Source organism: Temnothorax nylanderi, unplaced genomic scaffold (assembly GCF_030848795.1).
Source record: "Temnothorax nylanderi isolate EJ_2023f unplaced genomic scaffold, tnyl_v1.0 TNYL_tig0053_pilon, whole genome shotgun sequence".
Classification (NCBI taxonomy): Eukaryota; Metazoa; Arthropoda; class Insecta; order Hymenoptera; family Formicidae; genus Temnothorax; species Temnothorax nylanderi.
The window spans coordinates 589,160-614,740 of record NW_027249115.1 but is presented as its reverse complement, the minus strand read 5'-3'; the positions used below and the strand labels follow the sequence as shown (position 1 = coordinate 614,740).

Below are 25,581 nucleotides of genomic sequence, written 5' to 3'. Positions count from 1 at the left end.
AAGCGATACTTTTCGCGATATATATAAATGTGTGTGTGTGTGTGTTTGTATGTGTGTGTATATTTTTCGCGGGCGATACTGTCGATAACAATTGTCGCGGCGCGTGACAAATGGCAGCCCGCGGGATGGCCCACGGTGGATTCTTGTAATTTTAGATTACACTTCGTTGCCCAAGGGCTATGGTTAACGCATGGTCGGTCAACCCCCTCGGCCATCACGGAGTATCTTGTCCAGAAGGGTTAGATTAGATACGTCGTTCACTTCGGGCCATATATCTGTTCGACCCCGTCTTTCCATCGCTATGCCGCGTGTGTACACATACCTATTTGTCGACTGTATGTGTGTGTGTCTATATATGTGTGCGTATGTATTTATTGACCATACGTGTCCGACGTGTGCGCGTGTGCGTGCGGACGAGCGTGAGTCGCGCGGTGAGTTACGGGGCTGCGGACAGAGTGATGCATTGCCGCAGAACCGAGAAGGACCAGATCCCACGGGAATCGGACGGGAACCCTTGCACCTCACACCATTACACCCCATGACAGAAGGGGAGGTTGAATTATTGGAATATCGACGCTACCGGGCATTAAATGCTTCAATTACGATTAATATCGAAATGCGTTAGAACAATGCACGCGGCCCGTCTCGATATGGATACCTTTTGGAACTATGTGTTCACGTGTCTGTCTCTTGATACTCGCTCTATTGTTACGTGCTGAATAAATATTGTATTATATACTTCATTCTATCCTAGGGGTTACGTTAGCGGAAATGAGCTTCTGCATCATTAATTCTATTTTCACATGCACGTTGAAATTGCATAAACATTTTTCATTAATATTTAAAAAACAAAAAGGTGAATGAGACATTATATCCAATAATCTACTTTAAAATTTAATTCTAAAATATCATATATACACATAAAACCGTATCTGAAATATGTATATATTTTAAATGTACATGTTATATATTTAAAAATAAATTCAAATTATGAAAATTATAAAAAAGCCACTCACGAAATGTATTGATTCTAATAATCGATTAACGCTTATCCTCGACCGTTTTTGCTCATATGAAAAACTTGATGTAACGTAAGTATCTCATAATTATCTAATTTATTACGGTCGGTGATATGTGTGTAATAAATGCGTGGTGTAAGATGACCGCGTAAAGCCGTAGCGATTATATACATGTGCTTACTTCGCACTCGTCAACGTTTTTGCTCCCGTTACGTTACGTCGTCACAGTAAAACTGTCGTCGGTGAAATACACGGGTGGACTCTAGTACGAAGGGCAAACGTTATTGTTGCACCATATAAATCGCGCTTGATCGCGGAGGAGTATAGACCCGTATATCAAAACTACTGCCGCCCGTGCACCCACTGTAATTTGTGGCCGGTAATAGAAGAGGGAAGCGCGCATCCGACGAAATTATTATCCAGAAAATACATGAATTCTGCGGCGACGACGGCGGTGCTTCGGGGTCGCTCAAAGGTCGTGGTGCGCCTCCCTAGCGACGGATACTTCGGAGCTTCCGTAGGCAGTGTGCGAACCGACACTGCCGCCGACGTCCAACCAATTCCCGTAATGCACAAATACCGCGAGGTAAAGCTATTCCCATCTCGTCCTTTTCGTCGAGAAGCGAGGTAGAGCGAGGTAGAGCTACGATAGAGCGATTTTATGAGAAACTTATGGATTATTTTCGCATACATAGATAGCACAATCTCTCTGTTTTGAAGTTAAATCGCCGGTCTTGGGACAGATGTGTATCATCTCAACTACATGAATATTTTTATCGAGGAATCCAATTCGTAATTTCAAAGAAACCATTCTGGGGAAAAGAATTGCGGCGTGATGTGTCTTGCGGTGTCCAATCGTTCCCTCGTATGATCATCTACCTATTGCGGACGTTGAAATACTCTCGAAATCGTCGCCACACGAACGAATTCCGGAGCAGTGGAAAAGTTCCCAACTCGTTAAAGCTAATATCGCAGCCTCCACCCCAATTGCTAATGCGTCCGCTCGTGCGCACCCACGACACAACACTTTATTTTTATTTAAAGTGCCCGAACCACACCCCTTCGTCTCGGTCGCCGATTGCTCGACTAGCTGGATGGCTGATCGGCTCCCGCCTCATTCCGGCGAGCTGAGGGGATGCGGGGGAGATTCAATCGATTACCGCGATTAAAATAAAATGTAAATGGCGGTACGCGCGCGCGACTCGTGTGTTATGCAAATTCGGTTCTCCGGTAATCACTGAGTGGAAGCTGATGTCTTCCTCCGGCGCTAATGGCCCGGGAAAATGCAAAAAAAAAGACGAACGGAGAGAGAAAGAGAGAGCCGATGAAAGAGAAAATAACGACACGAAGTGTATTGCGGCTCGCACGTACATGCGAAATATACGAGTGTGAGTGAACGCGTGCGCGACAACGAATCGAAGAGGAGAGGAATGAGTAGCTCGCGAGGGTTGCACTCGAGGGTGCAGTTGACTTCAATAGTTTAACGAAATTGCCGAAGATCCTCGGGGTTCGGTTCTCATTCCGGAGATTTTCTGATTTCCGGACTGCTTCGATATTTATTTGTTCCTTCATGTTTCACGACGCGAGACGCGCGCGAAATAACAATCTTTTGCGGGATAATCAGAATATGATCATTACTGAAACATCTTCACCAAAATGCACATAACTTGCTATTTATATGACTATATGTTGCAATATTAACTCATTACTACGTTGTAATAAATATACTGCGTTACGAGGACAAATGAAATTATTACCGCACGTTTATAAAATGTTTATAATGTTCTACAGTGCATCGCTATAATAATACGCTTAAACGATGCACCTGCACGGCCTTTAGTACTCTCGTTTAAAAGGGCGGCCCGTAAAACATAACGAACCCATTTATCACGATAAGTGAATGAAAAATATCCATTAGCGTTCGGTAACGCGGAGTGTATCGTCGAAACTACGGTAATCTACTTGCCGGGTACGCGGCTTATAATACATTACGCCGGCCAAATGTGTTCTCGATATTACATATTACACGGCATCCCGCAGCCATTAATCTCGGCCACTTGCCGCGGCCGTAATTAATGCTAAACCAACACGCGCGATCGCGTACTTTCTACCGAAACCGAATGGAACGTCCACCCTGATGAAACCGCACGCCGACGGTAAGTGTGACGCGCGATTCGACGCGTATCTGCAACAGTGCCGATAGGCAAATCGAATGGCGATCGCTATTTGGAAGGGAACGCTAGTCCTGGGTTATGCAGCTACATACAGAACGGACAGAAACGAAGACATAGAGGGGTAGCCAGCGAACAAGAGAGAGAGAGAGAAAGGGAGAGAAAGGAGTTCAAGCAGAATGGGGAGCTCGCAATTCGGACAAAGATGCAAAGCTCGACCGTGCACGCAATTGCGGCAGCGCGCGCGTCACAGAACACCCGACGGTATCAAAAGGACGATAGGTAGGTGCATGCCGATGCATTCATTGTGCTGCATACGCACATACACGCATGTACGCATACATTGTCACCCTTCCGCGCAGAGTGCAGCGCGGCGATGCAACGCGCGGGCAGGGACCCGCCGCGTTCGGCCGCGCCAGGATGATTAATTAGTTGTCGCGCGTTCCATGTCACCGTGTCACTCTTGTCACGGCTTTGTCACTTCGCTGCGAGCACACACGCACACGCGTGTCCCGCGCGCCGCAGACGCGCTATCGCGCGCGGACCAGGATAGCGCGCGCCCGCTACCCGCTGCACTGCACTGCCCGCGCGCGCAAAGCAAATTGCATTGTAACCGGGGCTGCAACAGGCGCGCCATTAATCAATGCCCGGGACACGGTGCGCGATGCGTACTGCCAATTTCCAAGTCGCGCCCCTGACGACGGCCCTCGCGGACAAAACAACGGATAGGTGCACGGGCGGCGGTATGGAAATGAAGGCGGCTGGCCTGGGGACAGTGCGAAGCCTCCCCTGCTCCGAAGATTTGATTCTGTCAATCGGTACTCGGCAGCAAGTATTTATAAGTCCGTATCAAGCACTGACTGTTTGCATAATTTGTAATTTCATATGACCAGGTCCTACAAAAATTAATTGCTGGTGCACCGATATCATACGCGTCGGCAAGAGCGCATTAACTTAATCTCAGCTTAATCACGAATCTCGCGCGTTACTGGCAAAATTCTATTTATATACCGGATTGCATGTCTAAAGTAACAGCGAGCCAAAGCAGTTCTAGTACGGAAGGTGATCGGCCACCAAGCCGGTCGATAACAGTAATATAATCATATCCGCGTGACGTCCGGATGGTGCCGATTTCTTTTAACGACGCTTGATCACTCGATTTACCTGTTGCGCCGATACCCGGCGGCATTTTGTCGAGACGCATCCCCGCCATAAATATCGAACTCGACGAGAATAAAGATATCCGCGATGTCGTTTTCCTCTCTTTCTCCCGCTTTTCCTTTTCCTTTTTCTCCTTTTCTTTGCATTCCGTCGAGCCACGTGTTAGATAGCTTCAACACGCTTTCCGTTTTATCTTCCAGAGAATGAAGTTGTTAACTACGCGTATCTTCATCCACTTACCACATGTTCACTTCGCGTTCTGTGTGAGATCTCTATTCTCTTTTTAAATACCTTGTTTGCAATTAGTAAGAAAGCATCACGTTTGTGTACATGTGTATACATATAACGGACTCATTTTAATGCTGTTTTATTTAATCGAAAAGATTGCATCGAACTCTCGTTAACGTAGTTAAAAAGTATCATGTAAAATGTAATTTAGAATTAAAACCTAATACTATTTATTTTTAACGAATTAAATTTAGAATGCCCTTTAATCTCCAGATCAATTATTCGGCAAAAACTTAAAAGTCTAATTAAACTACATCGAATTAATTTCAAAGGGATTTGTAAAAATGATAAAATAAAAACATACCAAATTATAGTAACAAATTATAGTCTTTTTATTTTATATACATTTGGTTTATTTATTCTATATACGTTTAAACGGTACAGAGCTATTCTTGATTTTATATGTGGAATATATTTGCGCGTTACGTCAATACAATTCACGGAACACGCCGATTCAAGTGTCCAGTGCTTGACAGTTAATTAAGAATCAATTTACAGGATTGCGGGTGATGCCCGTAACGCATAGAAATCAATCAATCTGCATGCAGATGTATTCACGGCATTCGGAATGAACACTTGCGCCCTTCGTATTTTGAAACATTCTTGTCCCAGCGAATGCTCGATCATGTGCAAATCAATTAGCGGAAATCAATCAATTTATCGGCTTACGAAGCGATTCCTCGCTTACAAACATTTGTAAAATGTTGTTTCATACGCACGTTCGTATAGATATATATTTATTATATATAGATTTTGCGTGACTGTAATCCAAGTTTTATTATATTTAAGATGTTATTACAACACTTTACTCAATAATTATGTAAAATACAACTTAATAACAAAAATTAGACGAAACTTTTAAGAAAAAGGTTCTTATATAATACATATATGATAAAATGTGATTGCATTTTATAAAAATTACTTTATGAGAAATAGGAACGCACATGTAACATACCTACAACGAAATTTTTTCTACCAAAGGAACTCTGCTAAAATATGGGAATCACTGTCGGAAGGTAATCGAAACGGGTTAGATATTACGGACTGTATGAAACACGTACGCTCTGCTGAATACGATCTAATTAACCAAGAATTTCGTTGGCTTCGTAAGAGCGGCTGGATCAAACTGGATCTGATAGAGCGAGCCGCAATCCGGTGCTCTGCCGGCAATGAGAGAGCGGGTCCTCTTCTCGCACGGGAATTCCGGTGAGGAAACACGAGCTCGGGCTGAAATTTTGGGCGTTAAATATGTAATTGCGCTAACGAGTGAATTAGTGAGGTAGAGTCGGAACGGAATAGAGATAAACCGGAGGAACGAGAGGTGCGCTACGCGCGCGCGGGGTGGCTGCAAAAAAAAAGCAAAATGGTGAACTCGACGGAGGAAGACGAGAATGATAAAAGGACGATCCTCATCCTCCCACCATCGCCGGCTTCTCACCCTCAGCTGGCTTGACATGCGCCGCCACGGCATCGGACTTAGTCATGACTTTGGCCATACGCCCGCAGCCTTCGTTTTATTATTTAGTCCGCGTAGAAACGCCGGTGGAATTAAAGCAGGCAGGTAGAAATTAATGAAAGAACGTCGAGTGGCTGCTGAGCGGACGGCGGCTTTACAGAGGAGGCTGGTAGCGTCGAGAAGTCGCAAACTGTAATTGGGAAAACGAAGGAAAAGCAATTAAGGACGATTTCCAACTCATGCGATGGGTAGCATTTATACGATTGCAAAATAAAATATGTTCAATTGATACAGGAAGATACAATGCTTGGAAGTATCGTGTGTCACGTTATTCCGCAACGAATTAATTGCCTGTCACTCCGTAGTTTGTGTAATAAATTCCGAGGAAATCGGAGAAGAATTTTATCCTGAAGCGAAGGCCACCTTGAAGATCCACATCATCACTTTCTCATTTCTCATCCCTATCCTTCAGCGTTGATGAAAAACTAGATTGTTAAAGAAAGGCGGTTCCGACTCAATTAACAACTTCCTGCCTCCATTTGAGGCAATCAATCTAGAGTAGAAATCGCCGACTGCATATATTTATTTCCTGTCTCATTGCAGTTGACAATTTACGATGCAATAAAGTAATGAATGTTAGCCATATGGCTACACTGAGAAAAAAATGTTGTTAATTTGACTTAACTCGTTTAGTTGATGTGATTTGTTTAATGTAAATATTAATATATTTAAATCAAATATACGTGAGTAATATCAAGAAATATTTTATTTTATTTTATATAATATTTGTTGAATTAACAAATGTTAGCTTGACAGCCCGTGACCGCTGCATTTAGTTGAATCAAATAATATTTCTTTGAATCTACGATTTTTTTTTCTCAGTGTATCTATTATAAGACTTGGTAATCTCAACACTCTAAAATTTTCTTCCGTTTAATGTTAAATTTACTGCATTTTCATAAAACAAATCAGAGATATCTATATTTTTGCTAACTAAATTAGTACATGTCCGTTACTTTATTAATTATAAGTTCCGAGTTTTAATTATAAGCGCAGCTATACTGAAATAAATATATGTATTCAGTAGAAAACGAGTTTCGAAAACGAAACTCGAATTTCACTGAATTTCTTCTCGATTCAATATATTTAATACAGCAAAGAATATAGAACGATTTTATAAAAAATTCTCATTTGTGACGATAAATCAAACTCTAATATAGACTTCGTTAATGATCTTTGATTTATTCGTAATATCTCGAGAACTTCCCACACGTCAAAATCTTCATCCTCTCCGAAGGCGGTTCGTCTGGTTTGATTACGCTACCCTATACCGGACGCCATTTTCGCGTGGGGAAAATCCATCATGATCCCGGATTTCTCCCGGACACCACCGTCATTAAATGATCGCACAAAGCGCGGCGAAGCCTCGGCTTTAAGATCTCAAGCTGTTGCTAAGGGATTGATGGTGTTACCATGGCAACTACTGAGGGCCTATTGTTGCACCCCGCTGGTAGATCCGCGCTTCCCTCCTCTCCTCCTCACCCTCCGTCCTCTCCATGCACCCCGTTCCCTCGCATGGCATATTTATTTGCATGTACTGTAGGTACGCGCGTCTTGCGCTACGCGTGCACGCACGCTACGCATCTCCAAATGTACGCGTGTGTGTGCGCGCGCGCGCGCGCGCGATGCGTGCATGCGTGCGTGCGTGTCGTGCATTTATGCATCTATGCCAGTGGTACCAAACCCCTTGACATGTTCGGGGCAATGTCCTGAGTTTAAAGACGAGGGATCGCGAGTCGTTTAATCCTGATACAAAGTAAAATTTTCTGTCGCGATAACGTTCTGTCGAATCAGCATTATTACCTGATTGATCCTTTTCAATTTCGAGAGAAGAGATTATTGCAAATAGACTTCGGGTGAAGCATAGTGACATTTAGGGGAGGTAATAATAAAGCTTGATTTTTTCATCAAATATCTTCGAATATCTGACTCATGATTTACAATATGAAATGTATTTCATATTAGAGCTTTCGTAGATCTAATCTTTCGGGTAAAATTATCGTCAACTGATTGTCTGAATTAAAACGCAATCAAATTCTGTTTCTCGTCAGTTTTATGATATCGCCCGATAGCATAAAGTCGAAAAGTATTACGTATTTAAAAGTGTAAAAGTGGAGTCGTGCGATTAAATTACAAGAATCTCTCTCTCTCTCTCTCTCTCTCTCTCTCTCTCTCTCTCTCTCTCTCTCTCTCTCTCTCTCTCTCTCTCTCTCTCGACGTATATGAGATGAGGATAAGCAGCAACTGGCAGTGCTATCAAACCCGCGGAAATGTTCGGGCCAACGACCTCCGTTTAAATGCGAGCAGCCGAGCTACGAGCGCTCCGCTGGGCGCGCCAAAGAAAGCCCGTTTAAACTTTTCCACTAAAGGTAAATTATATTCGTCGGGCATGGAGTATTACGGAAGTACCGCGTCGGCAAACACGAAATTGAACTAGGTCAGAATGAGAATGGCAAATTCGCGCTTCTTCGTGACGCTGCCGCAATCAAAGTCGACTCGTGGATGGGGGCGGCTTTTTGCCGAATGTCGTTGCAAACCTATTGTACCACTGGTGCCGTTTGGGATAAAGTACTCATTGGGTTCACCACAGTTTCTAAAAATATTACGTAAGAAGAATCGTTATCCTTTACCGGACTAATCGAAGTTTCGGGCATGAGACGATAAAAGTTTATCGCCGCTCTTGCACTTCCTTAAAACTCGTGATACTGTCCACAGAGTATAGGTTTTTTACATTTTTATTTTGAACATAAGATATGAGAGTGTTACACATTCAAAAATGAAGGCGATCTTGCAAATTATTAAGTAGATAATAATCTTTATTAATTTCAGAGAAATAAGAAATTGACGCGCACATTTTCTCAACAAACTCTCGAATGAATGCTCTATCCGGGATATCGAAATATCAAAGGAAATATCTTTACATCCGCGACGATGAGCCACAAAGCCCGCGTACGAGGTATAGAAAATGTAAAAGATCGCGGTAGAACGCACGCATAATGCATCGTTGAAATGAGAAAAGAAACTGTGCGTGCGTGCACGCAGCTCGCTCGCGCGCGCGACACGCACTTTCATCCCGCGTAATTACAACCAGGACGTTATTCCTCAACCAGGGAAAAACCGATAATGCAGACAAGAATCACGAGGACGAGAATCATCGTCATGCTCCATTCGCGCGTGCATCTGGCGCGGTGTTCCATATATTTTTTATCAATGTTCGATTTATATCGAATGTAAATGTAAAAGATACATATCTAATATATGTGTATATAATGTACGTATAACAGACCCGTAAAAAATGTCATTCTCTTAATATTCGCATCGCACTTATTTCTCGTGCTCCATTTTGTGCGCCATGGCACTGTGTGTGTAAATTATGCAAATGTATCTCCGATGATTACCCCTAGTTATTACTTAGATGCGCTTCTATTATATAACAGCCAACACGTCGCGACGTCGTCACTGGATTCCAGCTACGATTTGCATTATGGGTTGCATTGTGCGTTCCACCTCGGCGTACGAAGAAGGACGAGGGATAGGGAGAAAATTCTTTCTCTTTGGGACCATCATTTCCGGCCTATCTTCACGTTGCGTCCGCTTTGTCGTACTGATTATACGTCGGATTGATTCGCGGAACGCGGGCGCCTTCGCGCAGATGCGTAACGAGGATACGCGCAACGTCGCGATGACAAGCGAGCGGCCCCACGAAGCCGCGTCATGCGTTACGGATAACGCGCAGCCTCCTTGACTTGAAAGGTTTTCTCATTACGGCGCGAATACGTCCTTTCCCGACATAAAGAAGAGAAAAGATCGGTATCAGAAGCAATCGACTTTTCTATGAATTAGATTCATTATGATAACTAAAGTATTTCATGCTCAACGTTGTAAAAGAGTTAAAAATATTGCGAAAGTATAGATATGCAGTTAAATGATAAAATTAAACTATTTTTTTTTATTAATAGCAGTTTTATTAATTAACAGTACGCATGACGTTGAATTAGGGTGAAAGTCGAGGAAACACGTAATTCGAAAATAAGTCGCAAGAGAAACTGCTCTCGCTGTGAAAAATAAAGTTCGGTCCGGAACGCGCACTTTAAACTTCACTCCTCGCCTTTGAATGCGTTTCATAGCCGGCCGGTGCAACTTTCCTAACGTAAAAGAGTAAAAAAAGGTGTCGTTAAAGTGCAAGTTGACTAAACTTAACAACCATTGGTTGTTGGAGTGGCAACAGCAAGCTTACCGAGTATCGCGCAACCCTTTTCTTAGGTACGCGAACGTTGGAGCAATTTGTAAGGTAGGGAAAAGGAAAGGAAAAGGGTCGATTTCTAAAGTGAGAAACAAAGAGGCGGAAGCAACGAAAATTAAGGCAAGAAAGAACAGAAAAATTTAGCCGCTCTGTGTACTGTTAATGGAATGAAATTTAAATAGGCGAGTACGTTCCGTTCTAGCAACTACGCGCTTTTTAATTCACCTCCAAAAGAATTTCGTTAATTAATTATGCAATAACGGAACAACATTTCTGGAACTATTTCGCATAATTGAAATGAATTTTGTTAAATCGAAAAGAGAGAGAGAGAGAGAGAGAGAGAGAGAGAGAGAGAGAGAGAATGGTAAATGCACACAAAATGCATAAAATATCGCAGGCACACAGCGAGAGATTAAACTCGCCCGTAAACGGAGGAAGGAATTATTACGGCAAAGAAAAATTCGAAATGAAAAACAGAAGTACAACGGATACCGGGGCGGCGGCCAACGTGAAACGAGAGAGAGAAAAAGGATTACTCGGGCTACTACCGGGTCGTAACTTTTTCGTCAGGATTATAAAATTAACGTCGAACATCGTTCTATCCCGCCACCCGCCCGTACCTCGCGAAAACGCCGCGCAAGCCTCCCCGGAGGGCTGCAATAATCGTGAACGTCAAATTTAACGTTTGCGCTCGCCCGATGCAATCCATTAGATATTGCTCGTAAAGAGGCCTCGTATCTCGGCTGCGCATGCGAGCGTATACACGTCCGTTGGAGCGCGAACGGCCTTTTTTTTCGGGCGGCCACTTTTAAAAGCACCCCCGCCTACCCAACAGCCCTCCCCCGTCGCCGATCCGTTTCCGCGGTCCAGCTGCCCATCAGTCCGGCTGCCCTCGCCGGTGGCAATCAACGATCGCGACAGCTACGCAAAAATTTCCCGGTTTTCGAAGATCGCCCGGACAATTTGTACGCGACGCGCTGCCGGGGCCGTGATAATAAAGCAATGCAAAATCATATATTCGCGATGCAACTGAAATCTCGCTGTCGGCCGTATTTTTCATAATGACGCTTCCGATTCGCGAGAGATCGACATCGGGGGTGAGATTTTACCGTGTCCATTCGTGACGTGACGTCAATGCACGGTCTTTCGTGGAATTCTCGTTATTCGCACCGACGGAAGTTCGCCGCGGCGAGCCGAATCGTTGCGCTCGTATGTATGACGTTTTCAAATATTGTTTTTCACCGCTTCACGTCTCTCGTACATACATTGGACAGCGGTAGCTGTTTTATGCGCATACAGCTCAAATTGAACACCGCTCTCTCGTATACATATCCAATTGCATTGCGACGATTCAATCAATTCGTTAAACGAGTAATTTAAAAGCGCACGTTTTTTTTTTCAAGAGAAACTTGTATCGAGACTCGATATTCTCCCGTTATTATATATCGCACGTGTTTGGATTTGTCGAGTTTTCGATTGGCACGATCGGGCATTTGGGATTCACCTGAAGCCTACCGTTATCTCGGCCAATTCCACCCTCCTCGATTCGTTTGTCCATAAAGCCCGCGCGAGTTCTCGCCGAAAATCGCTCGTTCGAAGTCGTTACCGGATATAGACGGCGGCGGTCGTTCGACGTTGGTATATCGTGCCCGATATCTTAACGATACATCAGTTCCGATATCGCGATTCGTCCACTGTGCAATCTATACGGATGCGTACAGTGCAAATAACTGCGGCTGCAAGCCGTGGTCAAACACGGGCTACGATAATACGAGTACGAGTACTAAACACCGGGTATATCGCTACATTATTGCTCGTACTTACACGCGTATGGCGGTACGTATTCCAGGAAGGCAACAAAAGGGCAATTCCATCCACTCTTATACGCCTTAGTCCGATAAATAATATAAATCATGAATAATAAGTTCTACACGGAGAGAATTTTATATTAAATTTTACTATGCTGCCGCACCAACTGCGGACCATCAAGACGCCACAAGTTTAAATGCTACGATCATAGCATTTAATGCTATAATTATAGCATTGAATGCTATAATTATAGCATTGAATGCTATGTTCATAGCATTTAAACTTGTGGCGTCTTGATGGTCCGCAGTTGGTGCGGCAGCATAGTAAAATTTAATATAAAATTCTCTCCGTGTAGTTTATTTCTATTAACTATTTCTCAATTTGATATAATTTTATTATACAATTAGAATAAAGCTGTGCTAAAAATTCTCTTCCAGTTTGACAATTTTATCTTTCCACTAAAATATTCCGTGTTTCTAACTCCTACATTAATTACCGATCGCGAAATAATATTACGGAGAGAATCGAAACATAGAACAGCGCGACGTGATATAGGTAATGAGTAATATTTCAGCGAGAGACACACACACGTTCACACAACAGAAAAACCCTCGGAATCATAAAAGAATGTCGAGTAGGGTAAAATCCTCCACTACTCCGCTCCGCATATTACTTAATCCAACCGACCTATGCGTGCGCATACGTACGTGTTTACCCACACAAGTTATTTGCATTTACGAGCGGCAGACACTTTTTCACGGCCGACGGCATTACGTTTAATTCGTAATAAACCAGGCAAAATCCACACTTTTAATTCCTTATCTCCGACGAGTCAGACGGGCAGTCGGTTTTCGCATTTCCCGGATAAGGAAAAGTGCATCGTTTCTGGTATGTCTGCGGTTTGCGTGTACTTTCATTCGCGAACAATATAGGTTTATTGGTATCTCTGGCTTGGAAAACGGGAGAGAATCTTACGTTTCGACATTGGAAATGCAGAATCGGAAGTCAACGACATTTGAACCATCGAAAGAAAACGAAGGAGCCGCGATATTCCGCTTCGAATGCTGATTCCTTCGGATTCCCCTGTTATCATTTTCGCACGGTACGCAGATGGAAAATACAGAAAATTTCCGCGCGGCATTTAGGAGGGATATAATTTCAGTAGAAATTGCTTCCGGAGAAATACTCGGCGAATTAATAATAAAGTTGGATAATATCGTTCCGCGAATACAGAGTGGCGTGCGTCAATTTTCAGGATTTCACATGGAAATGGAAAAATCAAGATAGAAAGGAATTTTATCTCAGCGGAGAAAAATATACTTGAGACATTTGTGCCGAGAGAAGTAAACTTTTTTAAGGGGAAGATAAAACATTAAGTCAATTATATCGCTCTTCAGGACCTTCGTGAAAAATGACCGTCATGATCCGACACGACGAATATATGCGAGCATAAAACGCGCGACTAATTGCGGCGCTCCATAAAAAACGGCGCTTAATGTCAGTTCCATGCAGTCCGCGCTGCAGCAATCTTCACGGAGGAGGAAAAAGGGTAAATATTACTTGGGAAACGCGTCCAATTAATAGACGTAATCCCGTTATGCTCATCTCAATAAACGTCAAGCCTTTTATCATTCGTCAGTCGCGCGTCGATAATGGCGCACTTCACTTTTCGTCGCGTTTCCATTCATCTTTTTTAGAAAGAAAATACTTGCTCTCGCTTAACAAAAAAGCGCTGAACCGGAAACGAGATGTGAACGTAGTGGATCCAATCGCGGACGCGGCTTTATTCGCGTAACAGGGTAAACAAGCTTGTAGATCAAACGGTATCCAGGAGAGTGTATGCGTTATGCATGGAGAACAGCGACAAACCGTGCTCGGGATATTTGATCTCGAAAAGCTTGAGATAACAGGAAAGATACGAAGTGGATGGTATAGAGCAAAAAAAAAAAGCTCGTCGTAATTCAGCGAGTCCGATCGACGCGTAGAGCATAGATACTTTAATATCGTGGCTCAAACGCTCGAGTGAATATCGAAACTGTCGAGTGGCCACGGCGGCGACCGTGGCTTTCGCCGCGACTCCGGCCACCAAATGATCGTGATAGATAGAGGTAAATGGTGGGTTTCACAACGTGGGGTCACAGCGTGCAAAATACCGCGGACATCATGACCGCACCGGCTGGCAATACAGAGAGATCCCGGCCTAGGCTTGGATGTTATAACGCTGTTAACACCAGCGATCGCTTTCAATCCACGCAGTTCATCATCCCATATTGATTCCGCCGCGACGAGGACCGGGAACGACGGGGGAATGAAAAGGACGCGATCAACCGCCATGCCGGATCGTCGATTCGTGCGGCTCGAGAACGGTCGGTAAAATAAAATCTTTATTATATTTTATTAACCATCACACCCCATAAAAATTTGAAAAAACTGATCGTCGTCGACAAATTTTCTCCGAAATCCGACATTTCCATTGATACCGTTGTGCACTTCGAAACATCGTCACGTTGCATTGTATTGCATGCGTCACTCATAACGGAAGCCATCGCGGCCCTAACGAGATCATCTGCGCGAGCTACAATGATAGTCATCATCATCATCGTTCTGCACGTGGATCTGATCGCCTACTCAACTGTGTCCCGAGGGTCGGGCGTGGACGATGATGATTGTGCGGGGCTTGATTTATACTTTCATTCGGTTACACCGCGCGCAGGAAAGATGAAAACATTAATTCTGTTTATTTCATCGGTTTCAAAGCCGCGTCTAACGAACGTCCGATAGAGTTAAGTTTCGTAAATAATAGATCATGAAAGTGATAGTCGCAATTCGGCTGCCGGCGATCTACCGTTCGTTATCTCATATTGACGGCGGCACGAGGGAGAAGGAGAGAGAGAGGTAACGTAAAGGGTGAGAGAATGAGATAATAAGGGAGAAAAAGAGAATGGGCAAGAGAGCCGGGAGCTAATAAGCGTTCGTGAATCATCAGTGCAGCAGCAGCGGGGTCATCGTATCGGGACACCGCGGTAATGATGATCATCGTCATCATCATCATCATCGTCTCTGCGGCCAACAACCACTCATTTGCTTTTCAGCGAGGGGCGCCGTGGCGTAAAAGCCACGTGATTGCAGTCGTCCGATTCGTCGAACGCGCGGATATGGTGAAACCACATTTTCAGCACCTTGCACTCTTGCAGCGGCCACTCGAATCTCTACACTGTCCGTCATTACGATTGAAAATTGTCAGTAAATATTCAGATACGCGAAATTTCGTACGAATCGCAATATTGTTATATCTTTATGTTACTGTAGATTATAACAGTGATAGAGATCATCGTTATTTTATCATCAGAAATAGCAAACGTAATTTTCTCTAACGATGTCGCATAAGCTTTTGTAAGGAGAAATAGGAATGTACGCTGAATTCCCGCAAAATGCACCACTACGTCCCGTATAATTTTGTTTACGGTGCACAAAATTACTCCATATACGCCGAGCAGTTTTCCGAAACAGTCCAGGGGACGAGAATCCCTGGCGCGGGCTAAACGGATTATTGAAATTCGAGTTAATTCGTTTACGCGTTTAAATGCGACAGCGAGCAAGCGCGTCATGCGATCGCATGCAGGGAACGTCGGGCAAATCTTTTCCGGGCGTCGGCTTACAAAAACAGTCGGTATACGTCCACGGTAATGGCGTTAGCGAGAATTTTAAAAAACAGAGGAAAAAGAGAGAGAGAGAGAGAGGCCTACCCTGATAATACACCGTGAAAGTTCGCGAGGGTGAAATAGCCATTTCGAAAGCGACGCGTGGACGGCCGTCGGGAAACCCGGGAAAATTCGACGCGAAAAATCCTGTAAAATGTAGCGTCCACCAAAAAATTAAAGAAATATTTTATCAAGTTCGGCGGCATTCGGACTATACATTTTGTACGTAGCGATTTTTTTATAATAGAGCAATGCAACGACATGACTCAATTCCGTAAATCCTTTTTAAACGCACCGCATTCTCGACAAATCCTATATAACAATATATTTTCTAATATATATATATTATTTCAAGATAAAAAAAGACCATTGATGTTGCCTTCGAAATGCATTTCGCGCGAGAGAGAAATAAATAAGAGTATTCATTTATCTTGCAATATTTATTTACTTACAAAGAATCTATTTTAACTTATAACAAAATATTAAATCTCTATGTACTCTCGATGCAAAGTAAAGGATTAATAGAATTCCTGTCGAAACGGTCAATTCTACGTTTCAGCTTTTAATTTCACAAAACGGAGTCGTGAACGTCGAAGCGTTGGCGAAATGGCTAACGCGCGATTTCAAAGCGTTGACGAGCGCGTTGAAAAATCTGGAAAATCTCGAGCCCGAAAATTCCATCGAACAAAAGGGGGAAGGAGGGTTACTAGCGATGGTGCTCAACGCTGGACGGTTTATAGCCATTGTGCTTTCGCCCATAGCGCAATCAAAGCGAGAATCGAATGGCGGTCCGAGTGAGCGCAATTTCACAGGGCATGAAACACTGACTTCATTATCCGGTTGTTAATCCTACGCCATAGACTCCTCTGCTCTCGCTCGCTCCACCTCCCGCTGCGATGTTAAATTCGAAATCGACGAGCCACCCGCCGATGTAAAACTATAGATCGAGATGTTTGTTGGTTAAGGATAGTTCTTGTAATTTTATTGTTCAAGCAAACTCTCGACAAGTCAGTAAATATCCCAATTATATATGAATAACACATCGTAAAATTTAATTCTATAATAAAATATTTTCCGCACTCTCTTACACAAAATTAAATGGATAATTATACAGATAATTGTAATTTTCAGGAAACGTATGTATATATCATTTCCTTAAGATGCTTTTACATAAATGATAAAGATAAGTTCACTAAAATTTATAATGGATAAGATAATATTACCCCAGACTCGAAAACAAATCGGTTCGCTTAATCAAAAATGTCATGAAGGCAGTGTCAACTCAACGTGGCTCAACGTATCTCTCTGACTATTATCCATCCTCGACGATGTTGACGTCGCCTTTAGGTTGCTGACCCGCGACGTGCGGAAAGGCCGGTTTATTATTTATCAGGCTATCGTATCTCACGACTAAGCTACTCGTACACACGCTTTTGAAAAATGCAAGCGCCGTCGTCGCCCACAAACCCCGCAACCATTACCAATTTTATTCGCGAAGAGAGGGAAAATGAGTCGAACAAATTCAGGAAATTCCGACTGGTTCGACATTCTTTTCTTGTCAAGAAAAACAATTTATTTCGACCAAACTGGCAGTTTATTATAACGTTTATATATACGACGTTTCGATCATTGTTTTTTGTTCTTATCAAGTACACTATGTCATAAAATTAAATAGCCGCTCGAAGCATCCTGTTAGTTACGAGTTTTTCCCCCGGAAAATTATATCTAAAAGATGTAATCGAGAGTCTGTGTGTTCATAATTATTGCAGCCAACGCATTGTCGAGAAGCCACGGTGTGACAAGCCACGGTGTGTTCACGTTCTGTTGGAGGTCGGCCGTGAACATCAGTTTGCTCTCTTTTGCTCCGTCTTGATTATGGTATCTCATAGTTACACCATACGTGTTTTAAACAAGGATGAATTGCCATTGTCACACCGTGGCTTCTCGACAATGCGTTGGCTGCAATAATTATGAACATACGGACTCTCGATTACATCTTTTAGATATGATTTTCCGGGAAAAAAAATTATAACTAACAGGATGCTTCGAGCGGCTATTTAATTTTATGACACAGTGTACTTGATAAGGACCAAAAGCAATGGCCGAAACGTCGTATATATAAACGTTATAATAAACTGCCAGTTTGGTCGAAATAAATTGTTTTTCTTGTGAATTATTACTGGCGAAGAAAAGAATTACTTTGATTCTTTTCTTCTCTTTAGCTTCTTCCTTTTTATTTTCCCTATATACCTCCCTGTTCTTCCGCAGACTGACCGCGAAGTCGTTGCACGCGAACGGCGCGGCGGTTGAAGCGCGTTCCTTGAGAACAAAACGCGTGCGTGTGACGATGGCTCGTACGCGTTTCGTGCGTACCTGGGTAAGAGGGCTGGTGGTATGTAGGAAGTAATAAGCGGGGTGAATAGTGGCGTATCCATAATGCACTACGTCCCGTCCTCCCCCTCTATATTATGCGTTTCCCACCGGGCGCGTTCGACGCTACGATCTTTCGCTCCTTCCCTACCCGCGCTTCGGCATTACATCCCGACCTCTCCAACCATCCGGCCACGCCACCCTTACTCGCGCGTATTGCGTAAGACTGCACTTACGCGCATTCATCGTGGCAGCCGGATTGACCGGGTCAATGCGCTCGGCTGCGCGCGAATGTTGACACGTCGCCGCACGACGATTCGTATTCAACGACGATGTTTACATCTATGCTTTGATATCGGTCGTATATTGACTGATTTTCTTTGACAATTGCCAATTGCAGCTGTAGCGATAAAAGATACAAACACACACGCACACGTGCGCTTTTTTATTGCGTATTGTAAATAAAAAATTTAAATATAAAAATGCACGAAAGCTCCATCCCGTCTCAATTAATTGTAAAAGCAGGAATGTATATTTTTGACAAAGGAAAAACATATCATAGAATCGGAAAATGAAAATGCAAAAGATGGAAATATAAAACATTTATTTACGTACTGTCTACGTGAGACAATAAAAAAAAATGATATAATATTAAAGGGTAAAGCCCAGTGAAATATGTCTCGGACGACCAAAGCGAGCTTTCTCGAGGGCAACCCGCCGCTATTTGATCACCATTAAATTATTCATTCGCACACTTCTCTTCGTGTCCTCCTGAAATGTCAGGAAGGTTCAAAGCCCGACGACGACGCACGGTTACGAATAATAGAACATATAAATCGCATACCGGTTTTGCAAGCGCACGTGTATTGAATTTCCGGCCCGTGTCTATTTATAATCGCGCGCGCGTACTGATGAAAACTCATAAGAAGTTAGAGAATCGCAAACGAGCGAGGAGCCTCTCGTTCAGGACGAGAAAAATTTAATCAACGCGCCGCGCTATCGCACGATTATACATATAAATCACCGGAGTACGGGACATACATCACCGCGTGATTCGTTGCCAGGCTTACGCATGTCCTATATTCCGAGGGCACAGGGTGCGAATGAACGATGCTTCCAGAGTGGAGAAGACAGACGAAGAGGACGAAGAGAAGGAGGAGCGTATTCAGCGGAGAAAGAGAGGTTCGCCCGCGGTGCGAATAAACGACGTTTCGCGACGTGCACATAACGAAAGAAAAGAAAGAAGACTGTTTGAATGGGAAAAGAGAGAGAGAGAGAGGAAGACAGTTTAATGCGCATGTGACTCCTTTCGCATGTGAATGCGCGCTTCTTTCCTTCTCGCTCACTCACTCACTCACTCTCTCTCTCTCTCTTTCTTTCTTTCTCCCTTCGTGCTTTCATATTTTCATCCGGTCGTTCGCCACCGCCTACCCCTTTCCATCGCAAAGGAGTCTGTGTAAAATCCTCTCCTCTGAACGCTGCGTACGGTTCAGAGTCCGCGTAAGGACCCCCGTATGTGTTTCACCAGGTCAGGTCAACGACCCATGCACCCAGTGGGAAGGGGGAGTGGAGGCGGAGGGATGAAGAGTGGAAAAGGGACGAACGAAGGGAGGGACGGCAAAACGCGGTCCTCCAGATATTGCGCCCTCCTGGTGAATGCACTCCTCTCTCCCTGTGCACGATGCGACGTAAAAAAAAAAGAGAGAAAAAAGCGCGCGCGCGCGCGCGCGCGCTTTGCCGCAGTTGGTGCGTCACGTGCGTGCGCGGAATCGCGCTCGCTGCTGGCTGCATTATTCAATGGTACATACGCTTCTGCCGAGCCGAAGAAAGCGCTACGACGCTTCCGTGAGCCGCTAGTGTGATACGGGCTTTAGGCGGCGCGAGGTAATTATTCTCTCCTTGAAATCTGAATGCGAGGCGGGACGCGCAGTATCCAACGTCGTTACGGTATTATTTATTTTAGCGCGTTTTCAACACGGGTCACGTATTAACGGCGAACAAGGCGGAACTCGTCTCGTTTCAAGATCTGAATATAACGCCTGAACAAAATGTAAAAGTCAAATTAGATAATGAACGGCGCGCCGGTCTGAGATGCAAACGAATCGCTGAGAACGAATCGTATTAAGCGAAAGAAAAATATATCCGTAAGCATATCGTATTTCCATTCTCGCTTATTAATTTCTCATTGTTTAATCGCGATTATAATCGTTTCGATTATCGACGTGAAGCCCTCGATGAGTCTGCCCCAGTTGAAGTGGGACTTATCAATCATTTTAATTCGAACCCTCTGAGAAACAAACAGGTGCATCTGCTGATACGATGAAATAGAGATATCACGAAACAGAGATATCAGGAAATCGAATTTTGCTCTCCACAAATATCTTAAGCGAATTTCGCATACTGCATGTCACATCGATTATTATTAATAAATTTTACGCCAAAAATTTGGTCCATGTGAGTGCAGAAATTTCCTATCAGGTCATATTTCCTTCGGTTGTGTGTGTGATTTAATTTAAAATAGTTATCTGCAGAAACGTACTAATAGAATTGAGAGTTCAATATTATCCTAATCTCTTGAGTTGAGGTTGTTTGTCCGACCAGATGACCGATCGTTAGCGTGTGTGTGAATGTGTGTGTATATATATGAGTATGTGCGTGTTGCCAGCGACCCGACTACGGTCCTTTTCATCCCTCTAAAGCGGCCGGATTGAACGAGGAACGGCGCTTTTCGAAAACGGGACGCATCGAGCGAGAACTCTCTCCGGAACGACGTGAAAAGCAGCATGGTCAAAGGAAAAGAGGCAGAGTGGATTGGGTGAAAATACGAAGGAGTGGGACCCGGTTTGAAGGCGTGGCGTGGGCGCCTGTGGGTGCTCCCCGACGAATCACTTCTCGAATCAACTACATTCGCTTTCGTTCTGACTCACATTTCAAGCTTCCCACCGCGATGGCCCTTCGGGACGTGACGCGACGGCGATCCCGACCGTCGCGAAAGGAAACGCGAATCTAATATTCCGCATACGTCCTCCGCTTCTACATGATTGGTACTGAATGAAGAACACCTTTCGACGGAATGCAATATGCGAGGGCAACGGAGTACATCCGGTAGCTTTGATACGAATTCGACATTATTACTACGAATGTACGATATCGAAAATAAATTGTGCGTTTTCAAGCTTTTAATATTGTTGGCCAATACGCGCACAAAGATAATTGTGTAAAGAAGCTAAAATGGAAATATCTGAATAATTGTGAATTGATTGCATGCCTTACGTTAAAAGGGATATCTGATTTTTACGTACAGACAGGCGGGACCGTGCTTGTACAAATGACCCAAAACACACGGATAATTGGAATTCCTGATACATGTCGTACTGATCGACGGCAACATAATGCAGAGAAAGCGAAATGTGCGCGGTATTGCAATGTTCCATTAGCGAGCGTTTTATTTACTACCCTAATGCGCGATAATCACGCGTGTATGCGTCAAACTGAAATGGTGTTATATAAGCCCATGTACTGAAAGCATTAGTGCATTTAATACGTCGAAAAATATAGAAAGAAACCTCTGACGAAAGAAAAAAAAGAAACAACTTTTTACCTGGAAATAATCACATCGAGAGATAACTAACAGCTTAAATCTACGCAAAAAATTGGGACTACTGTTTTTATAAAAGTAAGTTGAATGTTAATGCTAATCATTACGTGCCAATACTAACATGACAGGCGTACATGTCTGATTAAGATTGGAACATTGGATAATTATTAAAATAAACACATATAATAAAGACTAATGTATATTTAATCTGTTGGGACTATCGCAAGAACCGGTTATTATCGCAATATCCACCGTTCCATCGGGAACAATTCTCAAACCGTGGCGAGCTCGTCGACGACATCTTTCACGACGTGACGAGCAATAAATCGACGTGGAAAAAAGAAACGCTTTAGTAGGTTGATACGAGGCTGGCGAACCGGTTCCGGGCTGCGTTTAATGCAGATGCGCCGGGACCCCCTACGAAATCTTGTAATGAAACGATTTAGACGCGGAATCTACACCTAAATCGAGTGCCGGCGAGCTTTCTTTCGCGACCGGTAGAAATAAAGACTGATCCTCTCCTCCGAAAGAACGTCACGAGCCTTTTCAAGTTCGTGCAGCGACATTGTTGACAGCTCGGTGCAATCATAAGGGAGAGGTAATATCGCAACCCCCTAGACTTCAGCTGCCGACTTTGCCTCGTACTGGCTAGCTGGAATACTAACTCGCGCGCAAACACCAGTGGACGTTGGAAAAAATAATTAAAGTCTGATTTGGCGAGACTTTCCGTTCGAGTAAGTAAATCATGCAATTTCTCAAATTTTACTGAAATCCCGATAGTCAATCGCGTTTATTGAAAGGGAGATGTATGAAAGAACGTAACAGAAGAGGGCGAGCGGAATTTTCAGGATGTACGGTATCACCTAATTCCACTCGTACGCCGCATCAGAACTTTCCTGGAGAATTCGCGGGGAAGGGCGAAACGATCGTCTGCGTTTCTGCCGGCGTGACAAATCGCGAGCCGCGGTATCGTTCCGCGGCGACAACGCAACTATTCCATTAAAATTCGCAGCAGTGGCGGCGGCGAACGATAACGACGTCGGAGGTATATGCCGCACTCTGTCGCGGCGTCGTCGTCGCCGTCGTTGTCGTCATCGGCGGCGGCGGCGGCGGCGGCGACTAAACGCACGCGAAAGTTTCGTCCGTCGCGATGCGCGACGTGACACGTCGTGGCGTTGCCTTCAACCGTCGGCGAGATTATATGCGGAATCCGTACCTCGGCGATAAACGGGTTTCTATAGGCTCGTGCGAAATACCGGGTGGCTTGACAAGAGCAATTTATCATGCTCGATCTGTATTTGCATACGTCGTCGGAGAGCCCCGTCGCTCATGCCCGCCGCGACATCACATAGTCGAGTGCCTTTTGAAATTTGCGTGTTTGCGAATACGAGGCCCCGCTCTCTCTATCTCCCTCATTCTCTTTCACTCCCGTTCCTCCCGCCTCTGCCGCACGTCGTCCCACCTTCGTACACACACGGCGATCGCCCTCTGAACTCGGCGAGAACCCTCCCTCTTTCTCTCGCTCCGCAGCTCATCGCTTCAAACGTCCCCGACGAATGCCTGCGAGCTTCTGTTCGAGACAAACGATGCGCGAGATATGAATTCGTGCGCGGGACTTAACTGATCGTTTCGAGGGACCCGCCGATCCGCCGCGTTGGTAATCGCGGGGCGCTGCCGGACGCTGAAAGAGGTCCATCTATATTCTATAGCGTCCGTCTGCGGTGCCGAGAGAACGCCCGACGACCCGTAAATTCAGTTACGCGTAGGTGCCGTATTTGATTCTCATCAGACGCGTTTACCCGTCCCTCGTTCGCACGGCTGAAGCGATGAACGACGAGCGATGAACCTACCTTGGAAAACGATCAACAGACAGGGTTAACTTGGGTAGATCATATCAGGACTATATTTCACATTTCCGTTTACACCTGAGAGATCTTAAGCCCCTTCTACCTTGTGTGTAACATAACAAGACTAGAGCGTCCAGTTTTCTCTCCGTCCAGAATGTATCGGAGCTCGAAGCCTCTAAAGGCCAGTGGTCACGCCTCTTCCCAAACGGCCGCCAAGCGCAATTCTCGATACAGATAAGTCATGCCCGTCATTTTTCAACACTTGCGCGCGACTCTCCCGATGCCCCCTCCTGCGGACTTCTCTCTTTCAACGGTCACACCGGCAATATCGGACGGGCGAACGCGCACGGTGACGATTTCTCATCGGCCGCGCCGCCGGACTTTTCCAGCGGCGCGAGTTTTATCTCGCGCTTCCACCCTTAATTTGATTAATCGACGAGGATCTTGACCCTCCGCGCCGGCATTAATCACCGTCCGGTCGTATGCATACATGGCCGCGGCATTAGGAGCGGCATGCCGGGAGACGCGGACGTGGACGGTCTCGCCATTTGTTAGAACCGCTTGTTTAGAGAGAAGCTTTACACACTCGACCGGCTCTTCCGCCTCGGCGCGCGAATATTAATGGTGGATTAATTCGGCAGAGGTACGTCCTCGATGTTACGTGAGAGACTCGTACAAGTTGGACTCGCGATGTCTCCCGTCATCTGCCCGCGGATCTTTTCAGTTACCATGATCAGTGGGCCAATATCTTTTGGAATTACAATAATTACGTTTTACTTTCGTGTTTTAGAAATCCCTTTTATTTTATAAGATCAGGAAAAATACGATTAATTGAAAAGAACATGGAAATCCTGAGGTGGAAATTTGGGCAAATGTTTATCCAAAAAGTATGAAACAAATATAGTTCGCGTTTTCATTACGGAATCGTAAATCTTAATGCGTTAAAATTATATTTTGGTATTAAAAAAGGAGAGACAGAGAGAGAGAGAGAGGGGGGGGGAGAAGAAATTATTTTACCGCATTAGTAATCATGTCATCTTTTGCACAAAACCAGTTTTTAAAATTACTTAAGCAATTTATACAATTTTAAATGGAAATGTATGCACGTAAACAGAAAAAAAGAAGTGTTGAAATCAAGATTCATATTCTTGTATATAAGAATATGAATACAAGAATTTATAATCTTGAAATGAGATATGAATTATGTTAAACGAAGAAAAATTGTTTGAATGAAGGTATTATTGATACGTGGTTTAATCAGAAAAAAAGTTGAAATAAAAAGTTGAAATAAAAAGTTGAAATTCTTATAAGAAGATTTATAGATTCTTGCTTATACAAGAATCCTCTTCTAAATGCGCACTCAGTGCACATTAAAGCCATCGTACACACAAATCAACGTAAAGTATATGTTTAATATAAACTGGTTAAGTCAAGAAATCCTCAATATTCTTTATTGTACTATTTGGTAAAATATGTATTGGGTATTTTATCAGTCGAAATATTTGCATTTTACTTTAAATATTAGAGATTAAATCAGTATACAACGGCTTTAATGTGCATTGAGTGCGCACTAATTCTGCCAATGAAAAACGCTATAAGAATATGAGTCTTGATTTAACACTTCTTTTTTTTCTGTGTACTCATTTTTACTTTCTTACGTTTCTATTTTTACTTTTTTACGGTAGAGGTAAACAACACGATATTATCGTTGTTTCTACTGTTACTTGCAATTTTTCTTCTGTTACTTGCAAATTTTGTTTGCGTGCCTCCATACTTTCATTTTTATCAAAACGAACTTATGCGACTCGTTTAATATTAACGCATACAATGATGTAAACGCGACACGACCACCTGCAAG

The 25,581-nt window shown here is 43.8% G+C and overlaps 1 long non-coding RNA gene across 1 annotated transcript in view; it reads right to left on the bottom strand.

The window, feature by feature from the left end:
• Positions 1 to 4,968: 4,968 nt before the first annotated feature.
• LOC139772800 (uncharacterized) overlaps positions 4,969 to 25,581 on the bottom strand; it is a 67,655-nt gene continuing 47,042 nt past the window's right edge. Inside the window, exon 2 of the long non-coding RNA XR_011718201.1 lies at positions 4,969 to 5,866. This is a non-coding gene — a long non-coding RNA (uncharacterized lncRNA). The remainder of the gene's footprint in view (positions 5,867 to 25,581) is intronic.